At 41.7% G+C, this 10,928-nt stretch overlaps 1 non-coding gene across 1 annotated transcript; it reads left to right on the plus strand.

Annotated features, from left to right (window-relative positions):
* Positions 1-10,202: 10,202 nt before the first annotated feature.
* On the plus strand, positions 10,203-10,310 carry LOC130952400 (small nucleolar RNA R71). The gene has a single exon (XR_009074580.1). It is a non-coding gene; the product is annotated as a small nucleolar RNA R71 (small nucleolar RNA).
* Positions 10,311-10,928: the final 618 nt, after the last annotated feature.

Consider the following 10,928-nt stretch of genomic DNA (forward strand, 5'->3'; position numbering starts at 1 on the left):
ACCATCCTCTAGCCACAGGCTTGAGGTCCAGTCTTAATTGAACCGGCTTGCCTTTGGAGTCTCTTTTCCATTGAGCTCCTTCCACACATATCTCCATAAGGACTTGGTCCAACCTTTGATCAAAGTTGACCCTTCTAGTGTAGGGGCGTGCATCTCCTTGCATCATGGGCAAGTTGAATGCCAACCTCACATTTTCCGGACTAAAATCTAAGTATTTCCCCCGAACCATTGTAAGATGATTCTTTGGATTCGGGTTCACACTTTGATCATGGTTCCTTGTGATCAATGTATTGGCATAGAACTCTTGAACCATTAAGATTCCGACTTGTTTAATGGGGTTGGTCAGAACTTCCCAACCTCTTCTTTGGATCTCATGTCGGATCTCCGGGTACTCATTTTTCTTGAGTTTGAAAGGGACCTCGGGGATCACCTTCTTCTTGGCCACAACTTCATAGAAGTGGTCTTGATGGGCTTTGGAAATGAATCTCTCCATCTCCCATGACTCGGAGGTGAAAGCTTTTGTCTTCCCTTTCCCTTTTCTAGAGGTTTCTCCGGCCTTAGGTGCCATCAATGGTTATGGAAAAACAAAAAAGCTATGGTTTTACCATAGGAAACTTAAAATATTGCTCGCCCTCGAGCAAAAGAAGAAAAAATAGATGAAGAAGAAGAAGAAGATATGGAGGAGAGGAAGAGAGGGTTGTGTTTCGGCCAAGGAGGAGAAGAGAAGGTTGTGTTCTGTGAAAATGAAGAAGAATGGATGGGGTTTATATAGTGGAGGGAGAGGGGTTAAGGTTCGGCCATATTGGGTGTGTTGGGTAGGAAAAGGGATTTTGAATTTTAAAGGTAGGTGGGGTTTATGGGGAAGAGTGGATGGATGTGAGTGGTGAAGAGGTGATGGGGAAGAGTATTATTGGATTGTGTGAAGAGGAGAGAAGGTGAGTTGAGGTAGGTGGGGATCCTGTGGGGTCCACATATCCAGAGATGATCTTGTGGGGTCCACAGATCCTGAGGTATCAAGGATTATTATCCCTGCACCAATGAGGCGTGTAAAACGCCCTCTGCATGCAATCCTGGTGTTCAACGCCACATTGATGCTTGTTTCTGGCGTTGAACGCCAGCTTCATGCTTTTTTTGGGCATTCAACGCCCATTTGCAGCACGTTCCTGGCGTTGAACGCTAGTTCCATGCTTGTTTCTGGCGTTCAGCGCCAGCTCTCCTCATGGTGTATTCCTGGCATTTAAATGCCAGGATGCTACTTGTTTCTGCCATTCAACGCCAGCCAGATGCTCCTTACTGGCGTTTGAACACCACTAAGCCCTTCCTCCAGGGTGTGCTTTTTCTTCTTCTGTCTTTTTGATTATGTTTTTAATTTTAGTATTTATTTTGTGACTCCACATGATCATGAACCTAATAAAACATAAAGGAAAAATAAAATAAAAATAAAATTAGATAAATAAAAATTATGTTGCCTCCCAATAAGCACTCATTTAATGTCACTAGCTTGACAGTGGGCTCTCATGGAGCCTCACAGGTGATCAGGTCAATGTTGTAGACTCCCAACACCAAACTTAGAGTTTAGATGTGGGGGTTCAACACCAAACTTAGAGTTTAGTTGTGGCCTCCCAACACCAAACTTAGAGTTTAATTGTGGAGGCTCTGTTTGACTCTGTACTGAGAGAAGTTTTTCATGCTTCCTCTCCATGGTTGCAGAGGAACACCCTTGGATCTTAAACACAAGGTAGTCCCCATTCAATTGAAGGACTAATCCTCTTCTGTTAACATCTATCACAGCTCCTATTGTGGCTAGAAAAGGTCTTCCAAGGATGATGCATTCATCCTCCTCCTTCCTAGTGTCTAAGATCATGAAATCAGCAGGGATGTAAAGGCCTTCAGCCTTCAATAACACGTCCTCTACCAATCCATAAGCTTGTCTTACTGACTTGTCTGCCATTTACAATGAGAATATGGCAGGCTGTACCTCAATGATCCCCAGCTTCTCCATTACAGAGAGTGGCATAAGATTTATGCCTGACCCTAGGTCACAAAGATCCTTCTCAAAGGTCAGGGTGCCTGATGAGTATTTTGGTGGAAAAATGAATTTCTCCCAAAACACACAGATCTAACCGGCAAGTGCACCGGGTCGCATCAAGTAATAATAACTCACGGGAGTGAGGTCGATCCCACAGGGATTGATGGATTAAGCAACTTTAGTGTGTGATTAGTTTAGTCAAGCTAACATTTATGTGAATTGTGTGAAATTGTAACCAACAGAAAGTAAAGGACAATGAATTTAAAGTTGCAGAATGTAAATTGGCAAATAACTTAAAGAGCAAGAAATGTAAATTGCAAGACTCTTAAATTGCAAGAATTATAAAGTGCATGAAATTGTAAAGGGAATTGGGAATTGGATTTGCAGAATTTAAACAAGGAAAAGTAAATTGCAACAATTAGAAGATTGGAATATAACTTGATTGAATCGGATAAAAAAAACAGAAACGTAAATAAACATGAAAAGCATTAAACAGAGAATGTGAAATTGGAATTCAGATCTCAGGACCCAAGAGACTAGATAACCAAGTCTAGATCTCAATGCCTTCCTAGATCCAACAAGAGCAATTGCAAAGAAATTAAAGAAATGTAAAGTGCAGAAGGAGTAGATGAAGAAGCAATTAACCGAAACTGAAATTCAAGTGTGCAGTAAATAAAGCAGAGAGATCTTAGGATGAGATTGAAACAGAATTCCTTCAATTCTCCAACCCAAGACTCAAAAACAAATTAAAGAGAGAGCTCTCGAATCCTAGTGCTCCCTAGTGGAGCCAGCCTCCTCACAAATATGAAAATGATGCCTTATATAGGCTTTACAAAATGAAAATGAAATTCAAAACAAATTACAACTAAAATGAAATTTCTATTCTATCTATCTCTCGTGCCTTTGAGTGATGATAATGGGCCCTTGCTCTTGATGGAATTGGGTTGATAGAGACCTTGGTTGATTGCTCTTGGAGTTTGAGGAGGAACCGAAGTGAACCGGGTTTGAATTTGCAAAAGCTTGAGTAAAAGTTTGAGTAAAAGTTTGAGGCAAAATTTTACTCCAACGTTTCACATCAGCCACCCTCTTTTGCTGATACCAACGTTGGGGCAAAAGTTTGGGGTCTAACTTTTGCTCCAACGTTGGCCTCCCTTATGCACATTTATGGCGCCAACTTTGTCCTCTTGTCATGTTGCCAATTTTATGCCCAATATAGACTATCATATATGGTTGAAAAGCTGTAAATGTCAGCTTTCTAACCCACTTGGAATCACTTCAATTGGACATCTACAACTCCAGTTATGATCATTTGAAAAGGGCATGGTTGCTGGCTTTGGTGTGCAGCGTTTGAGGTAAAGTTTGCCTCAAACGTTGGCGAAAACGCCAGTTCTGGAGGCTCAAACGTATTGTCCACCCCATACTATTATACATTGTTGGAAAGCCCTGAATGTCTACTTTCCCTTGCCGTTGAAAGCGCATCAATTGGAGCTCTACAGCTCGAGTTATACTCCGTTGAAGGTGCAGAGGTCAGTTGGCCTCACTGTAGGTTGCCACCATGTTCGTTTATGCACATTGCGGGGCAGTTTTCTCCCTCAATTTTAGTGTCCACCATGCAGTGCCATATATGCTTGGAAAGCTCTTGATTCCTACTTTCCAATGCTTCTTGAATCATCTCATTTGGAGCTCTGTAGCTCATGTTATTCTTGTTGGAAGTATACCCCTTCAAGCTGTTGTGGTGTGTGGCACCAACGTTAGCCCAAAAGTTAGAGGCTAACGTTGGCGCAAACTTTTTGCTCCCAGGGTGTATTCTTCATGTGCCAACGTTAGCCCAAAAGTTGGAGGCTAACGTTGGCGCAAACTTTTGGTGCCAGGGTGTTTTTTTCATGCGCCAACGTTAGCCCAAAAGTTGGAGGCTAACGTTGGCGCAAACTTTTGGTGCCCCAGGGAGAAATTCTCATGTGCCAACGTTAGCCCAAAAGTTAGGGGCTAACGTTGGGGCTAACTTTTCACCCAAAAGTTTGTGCAAAAGTTTGAGGCTAACTTTTGGTCCAGCTTTTTGCTTCCTGGTTCATTTTCACTTATTCCATTGCCCTCTCTTTGCTCCTAGCCATTCCTTCTTGCTTCAACCTTTCTCCAAGCTTTCTTCACCTATCATTAATCAACCAAACACATCAAAGCTATGCTCAAGATCATGAGATATTCAATCTATCATAATATGCAGCAATTATAGCATAAAACCTCATGAAATAGCATGAATTCACACATGGTTGATTAAATCAAAGGAAGCATGAAAATCTACCCAATTGGCTTGCTTATGGCTCAAGAAAGTGCATAAAACCTGTTGAAAACAAAGGAAAAAGCATAGAAAAACATGACATGGTGACATGTCATCAGTGCCTATGGTACAGGGTATTAAGAATTTGTCAGAATCTTCTCTCTTTTGAGGTAAAGTTTGCTGAACCCATGTATCTAGTTCACTAATGAGCAAGGGAGGTTCACCTTCCCAAGTCTCATTACCAAACAACTTGGCATTCAGCTTCATGATAGCTCCTAGATATTGAACAACTTGCTCTCCAGTTATATCTTCATCCTATTCAGAGGAAGAATAGTCTTCAGAGCTCATGAATGGCAAAAGGAGATTTAATGGGATCTCTATGGTCTCTATATGACTTTCAGATCCTTTTGGGTCCTCAATAGGGAGCTCCTTCTTGTTTGAGAGATGTCCCACGAGGTCTTCCTCATTGGAATTCACGTCCTCTCCTTCCTCTCTAGGTTCGGCCATGTTGATTATATCAATAGCCTTGTACTCTCTTTTTGGATTCTCTTCAGTATTACTTGGGAGAGTACTAGGAGGAGTTTCAGTAACTTTCTTACTCAGCTGGCCCACTTGTGCCTCCAAATTTCTGATGGAGGACCTTGTTTCACTCATGAAACTTAAAGTGGCCTTAGACAGATCAGAGACTAAGTTTGCTAAATTAGAGGTGCTCTGCTCAGAATTCTCTGTCTGTTGCTGAGAAGATGATGGATAAGGCTTGCTATTGCTGAGCCTACTTCTTCCACCATTATTAAAGCCTTGTTGAGGCTTTTTTTGATCCTTCCATGAGAAATTTGGATGATTTCTCCATGATGAATTATAGGTGTTTCCATAAGGTTCACCCATGTAATTTACCTCTGCTATTGCAGGGTTTTCAGGATCATAAGCTTCTTCTTCAGAAGATGCCTCTTTAGTACTATTGGATGCATTTTGCCATCTGGTGCACGAAATTGTGATCACATAAAAGATAAAGATAGAGATACTTATGTATGTCATTGGTGCAAGAGCTTCAGACAAGCGTATGAAGATGCCTTCCCTTCCGTCTCTCTGCTTTTCTACTGCCTTCATCCAATCCTTCTTACTCCTTTCCATGGCAAGCTCGTGTAGGGTTTCACTGTTATCAGCAGCTACCTCCCATCCTCTCAGTGAAAGCGATTGCATATGCTCCGTCACAGCATAGCGGAATTCATCTGTCGGTTCTCAATCAGACCGGAATAGAATCCATTGATTCTTTTGGCGTCTGTCACTAACGCCCCGCCCTCAGGAGTTTGAAGCACGTCGCAGTCATTCAGTCATTGAATCCTACTCAAAATACCACAGACAAGGTTTAGACCTTCCGGATTCTCTTGAATGCCGCCATCAGGTCCTGCCTATACCACGAGGATTCCGGTTAAAGAATCCAAGAGATATTCACTAAGCCTCAGATGCTTGTAGAACAAGAATGGTTGTCAGTCACCTTGTTCATAGGTGAGAATGATGATGAGTGTCACGAATCATCACATTCATCAAGTTGAAGAACAAGTGATATCTTAGAACAAGAACAAGCGGAATTGAACAGAAGAACAATAGTAATTGCATTAATACTCGAGGTACAGCAGAGCTCCACACCTTAATCTATGGTGTGTAGAAACTCCACCGTTGAAAATACATAAGAACAAGGTCTAGGCATGGCCGTGAGGCCAGCCCCCAAATGATCCAAGAACTAGATGTCCGAAGATGATAATACAATAGTAAAAGGTCCTACTTATAGAAAACTAGTAGCCTAGGGTGTACAGAGATGAGTAAATGACATAAAAATCCACTTCCGGGCCCACTTGGTGTGTGCTTGGGCTGAGCAATGAAGGAAAGCCCAGGATGTCTACTTTCCAACGCCGTTGAGAGCGCGCCAATTGGGCTTCTGTAGCTCTAGAAAATCCACTTCGAGTGCAGGGAGGTCAGAATCCAACAGCATCTGCAGTCCTTTTCAGTCTCTGAATCAGATTTTTGCTCAGGTCCCTCAATTTCAGCCAGAAAATACCTAAAATCACAGAAAAACACACAAACTCATAGTAAAGTCCAGAAAAGTGAATTTTAACTAAAAACTAATAAAAATATAATAAAAACTAAACTAAAACTACCAAAATCATACTAAAAACAATGCCAAAAAGTGTATAAATTATCCGCTCATCACAACACCAAACTTAAATTGTTGCTTGTCCTCAAGCAACTGAAAATCAAATAAGATAAAAAGAAGAGAATATACTATAGACTCCAAACTATCAATGAAACATAGCTCCAAATTAGATGAGCGGGACTAGTAGCTTTTTGCCTCCAAACAGTTTTGGCATCTCACTTTATCCTCTGAGGTTCAGAATGATTGGCTTCTTTAGGAACTCAGAATCCAGATAGTGTTATTGATTCTCCTAGTTAAGTATGATGATTCTTGAACACAGCTACTTATTGAGTCTTGGCCGTGGCCCAAAGCACTCTGTTCTTCCAGTATTACCACCGGATACATACATGCCACAGACACATAATTGGGTGAACCTTTTCAGATTGTGACTCAGCTTTGCTAAAGTTCCCAATTAGAGGTGTCCAGGGTTCTTAAGCACACTCTTTTTGCCTTGGATCACAACTTTATTTCTTTCTTTTTCTTTCTTTTTTTTTTTCTTTTTTCGTTTGCTTTTTGCTCCCTTTTTTTTTGTGTTCACTGCTTTTTCTTGCTTCAAGAATCATTTTTATGATTTTTCAGATCCTCCGTAACATGTCTCCTTTTTCATCATTCTTTCAAGAGCCAACAATTTTAACATTCATGAACAACAAATTCAAAAGACATAAAAAATGCACTGTTCAAGCATACATTCAGAAAACAAAAAGTATTGTCACCACATCAAACTAATTAAGCTAGTTTTAAAGATGAATTTGAAATCCTGTACTTCTTGTTCTTTTGTGATAAAAACAGTTTTCTTTTAAGAGAGGTGATGGATTTCATAGGACATTCATAACTTTAAGGCATAGACACTAAGACACTAATGATCATAAGACACAAACATAGATAAACATAAGCACTAAAATTCGAAAAACAGAAGAATAAAGAACAAGAAAATCAAGGAACGGGTCCACCTTAGTGATGGCGGCTCTTCCTTCCTCTTGAAGGTCCTATGGAGTGCTTGAGCTCCTCAATGTCTCTTCCTTGCCTTTGTTGCTCCTCCCTCATGATTCTTTGATCTTCTCTTATTTCATGGAGGAGAATGGAGTGTTCTTGGTGCTCCACCCTTAGTTGTCCCATGTTGGAACTCAATTCTCCTAGGGAGGTGTTAATTTGCTCCCAATAGTCTTGTGGAGGAAAGTGCATCCCTTGGGGTATCTCAGGGATCTCTTGTTGAGAGGGGTCTCTTGTTTGCTCCATCCCTTTCTTGGTGATGGGCTTGAGGTCATGCCTTCTCAGTTGAACCGGCTTTGGATGCCATAAATGGTTATGGAAAAACGAAAAGCAACGCTTTTACCACACCAAACTTAAAAGGTTTGCTCGTCCTCGAGCAGAAGAAAGAAGAGAGTAGAAGAAGAAGAAATGGAGGAGAGGGAGATGGCGTGTTCGGCCAAAGAGGGGGAGAAGTGGTGTTTAGTTTGTGTGAAAATGAAGGAGTGAAGAAGGGTTTATGGGGAAGAGGTATTGAGGTGATTGGTGAATGGGTGAAGAAAAGAGAGAGTGGTGGGGTTGGTGGGGATCCTGTGGGGTCCACAGATCCTGTGGTGTCAAGGAAAAGTCATCCCTGCACCAAATGGCATTCAAAATCACGTTTTGAGCCATTTCTGGCGTTAAACGCCGGGCTGATGCCCATTCCTGGCGTTTAACGCCAGGTTGTTGCCCTTTACTGGCGTTTAACGCCAGTCTGGTGCCCCTTTCTGGCGTTAAACGCCCAGAATGGTGCCAGACTGGGCGTTAAACGCCCAACAGCTAGCATTACTGGCGTTTAAACGCCAGCTTCTTCTCCTCCAGGGTGTGCTGTTTTTCTTCCTGTTTTTCATTCTGTTTTTGCTTTTTTTCATTGTTTTTGTGACTTCTTATGATCATCAACCTACAAAAAAGATAAAATAACAAAAGAAAATAGTTAACTATAAAACATTGGGTTGCCTCCCAACAAGCGCTTCTTTAATGTCATTAGCTTGACAGAGGACTCTCATGGAGCCTCAGAAATACTCAGAACCGTGTTGGAACCTCCCAACACCAAACTTAGAGTTTGAATGTGGGGGTTCAACACCAAACTTAGAGTTTGGTTGTGGCCTCCCAACACCAAACTTAGAGTTTGACTGTGGGGGCTCTACTTGGCTCTGTTTTGAGAGAAGCTCTTCATGCTTCCTCTCCAAGATGATAGAGGGATGTCCTTGGGCCTTAAACACCAAGGATTCTTCATTCACTTGAATGATCAACTCTCCTCTATCAACATCAATCACAGCCTTTGCTGTGGCTAGGAAGGGTCTACCAAGGATGATGGATTCATCCATGCACTTCTCAATATCTAGGACTATGAAATCAGTAGGAATGTAATGGTCTTCAATCTTCACCAAAACATTCTCTACAAGTCCATGAGCTTGTTTTCTTGAATTGTCTGCCATCTCTAATGAGATTCTTGCAGCTTGCACCTCACAGATCCCTAATTTCTCCATTACAGAGAGGGGCATGAGGTTTACACTTGACCCTAAGTCACACAAGGCCTTCTTGAAGGTCATGGTGCCTATGGTACAAGGTATAGAAAACTTCCCAGGATCCTGCCTCTTTTGAGGCAGTTTCTGCCTAGACAAGTCATCCAGTTCTTTGGTGAGCAAAGGTGGTTCATCTTCCCAAGTCTCATTTCCAAATAACTTGTCATTTAGCTTCATGATTGTTCCAAGGTATTTAGCAACTTGCTCTTCAGTGACATACTCATCCTCTTCAGAGGAAGAATACTCATCAGAGCTCATGAATGGCAGAAGTAGGTCCAATGGAATCTCTATGGTCTCATTTTGAGCCTCAGATTCCCATTGTTCCTCATTGAGGAACTCAGAGGAGATTGGTACACGCCCACTGAGGTCTTCCTCAGTGGCGTCCTCCTCCTCTCTTTCCTCTCCATATTCGGCCATGTCTATGGCTTTGCACTCTCCTTTTGGATTTTCTTCTGTATTACTTGGGAGAGTGCTAGGAGGGAGTTCAGTAACTTTCTTGCTCAGCTGACCCACTTGTCCTTCCAAATTTCTGATGGAGGACCTTGTTTCATTCATGAAACTTTGAGTGGTCTTTATTAGATCAGAGACCATTGTTGCTAAGTCAGAAGTATTCTGCTTAGAACTCTCTGTCTGTTGCTGAGAAGATGATGGAAAAGGCTTGCTATTGCTAAACCTGTTTCTTCCACCATTATTGTTATTGAAACCTTGTTGAGGTCTCTCTTGATTCTTTCATGAGAGATTTGGGTGATTTCTCCATGAAGAATTATAGGTGTTTCCATAGGGTTCTCCTAGGTAATTCACCTCTTCCATGGAAGGGTTCTCAGGATCATAAGCTTCTTCCTCAAATGAAGCATCCTTAGTACTGTTTGGTGCATTTTGCATTCCAGACAGACTTTGAGAAATCAAATTGACTTGTTGAGTCAATATTTTATTCTGAGCCAAAATGGCGTTCAGAGTGTCAATCTCAAGAACTCCTTTCTTCTGACTAGTCCCATTGTTTACAGGATTCCTTTCAGAAGTGTACATGAATTGGTTATTTGCAACCATTTCAATTAGCTCTTGAGCCTCTGTAGGCGTCTTCTTCAGATGAAGAGATCCTCCAGCAGAGCTATCCAAAGACATCTTGGACAGTTCAGAGAGACCATCATAGAAAATACCTATGATGCTCCATTCAGAAAGCATGTCAGAAGGACATTTTCTGATTAATTGTTTGTATCTTTCCCAAGCTTCATAGAGGGATTCCCCATCCTTCTATCTGAAGGTTTGGACCTCCACTCTAAGCTTACTCCACCTTTGTGGTGGAAAGAACTTTGCCAAGAAGGCATTGACTAGCTTTTCCCAAGAGTCCAGGCTTTCTTTAGGTTGAGAATCCAACCATATCCTAGCTCTGTCTCTTACAGCAAAAGGGAATAGCATCAGTCTATAGACCTCAGGGTCAACCCCATTAGTCTTGACTGTGTCACAGATTTGCAAGAATTCAGCTAAAAACTGATGAGGATCTTCCATTGGAAGTCCATGGAACTTGCAATTCTGTTGCATTAGAGAAACTAATTGAGGCTTAAGCTCAAAGTTGTTTGCTCCAATGGCAGGGATAGAGATGCTTCTCCCATAAAAATCAGGAGTAGGTGCAGTAAAGTCACCCAGCACCTTCCTTGCATTGTTTGCATTATTGTTGTTTTCGGCTGCCATGTCTTCTTCTTCTTTGAAGAATTCGATCAGGTCCTCTAAAGAGAGTTGTGCTTTGGCTTCTCTTAGCTTTCTCTTCAAGGTCCTTTCGGGTTCAGGGTCAGCTTCAACAAGAATGCCTTTGTCTCTGCTCCTGCTCATATGAAAGAGAAGAGAACAAGAAAATGTGGAATCCTCTATGTCACAGTATAGAGATTCCTTGAGGTGTCAGAGGAA

This window comes from Arachis stenosperma, chromosome 9, assembly GCF_014773155.1.
Source record: "Arachis stenosperma cultivar V10309 chromosome 9, arast.V10309.gnm1.PFL2, whole genome shotgun sequence".
Classification (NCBI taxonomy): domain Eukaryota; kingdom Viridiplantae; phylum Streptophyta; class Magnoliopsida; order Fabales; family Fabaceae; genus Arachis; species Arachis stenosperma.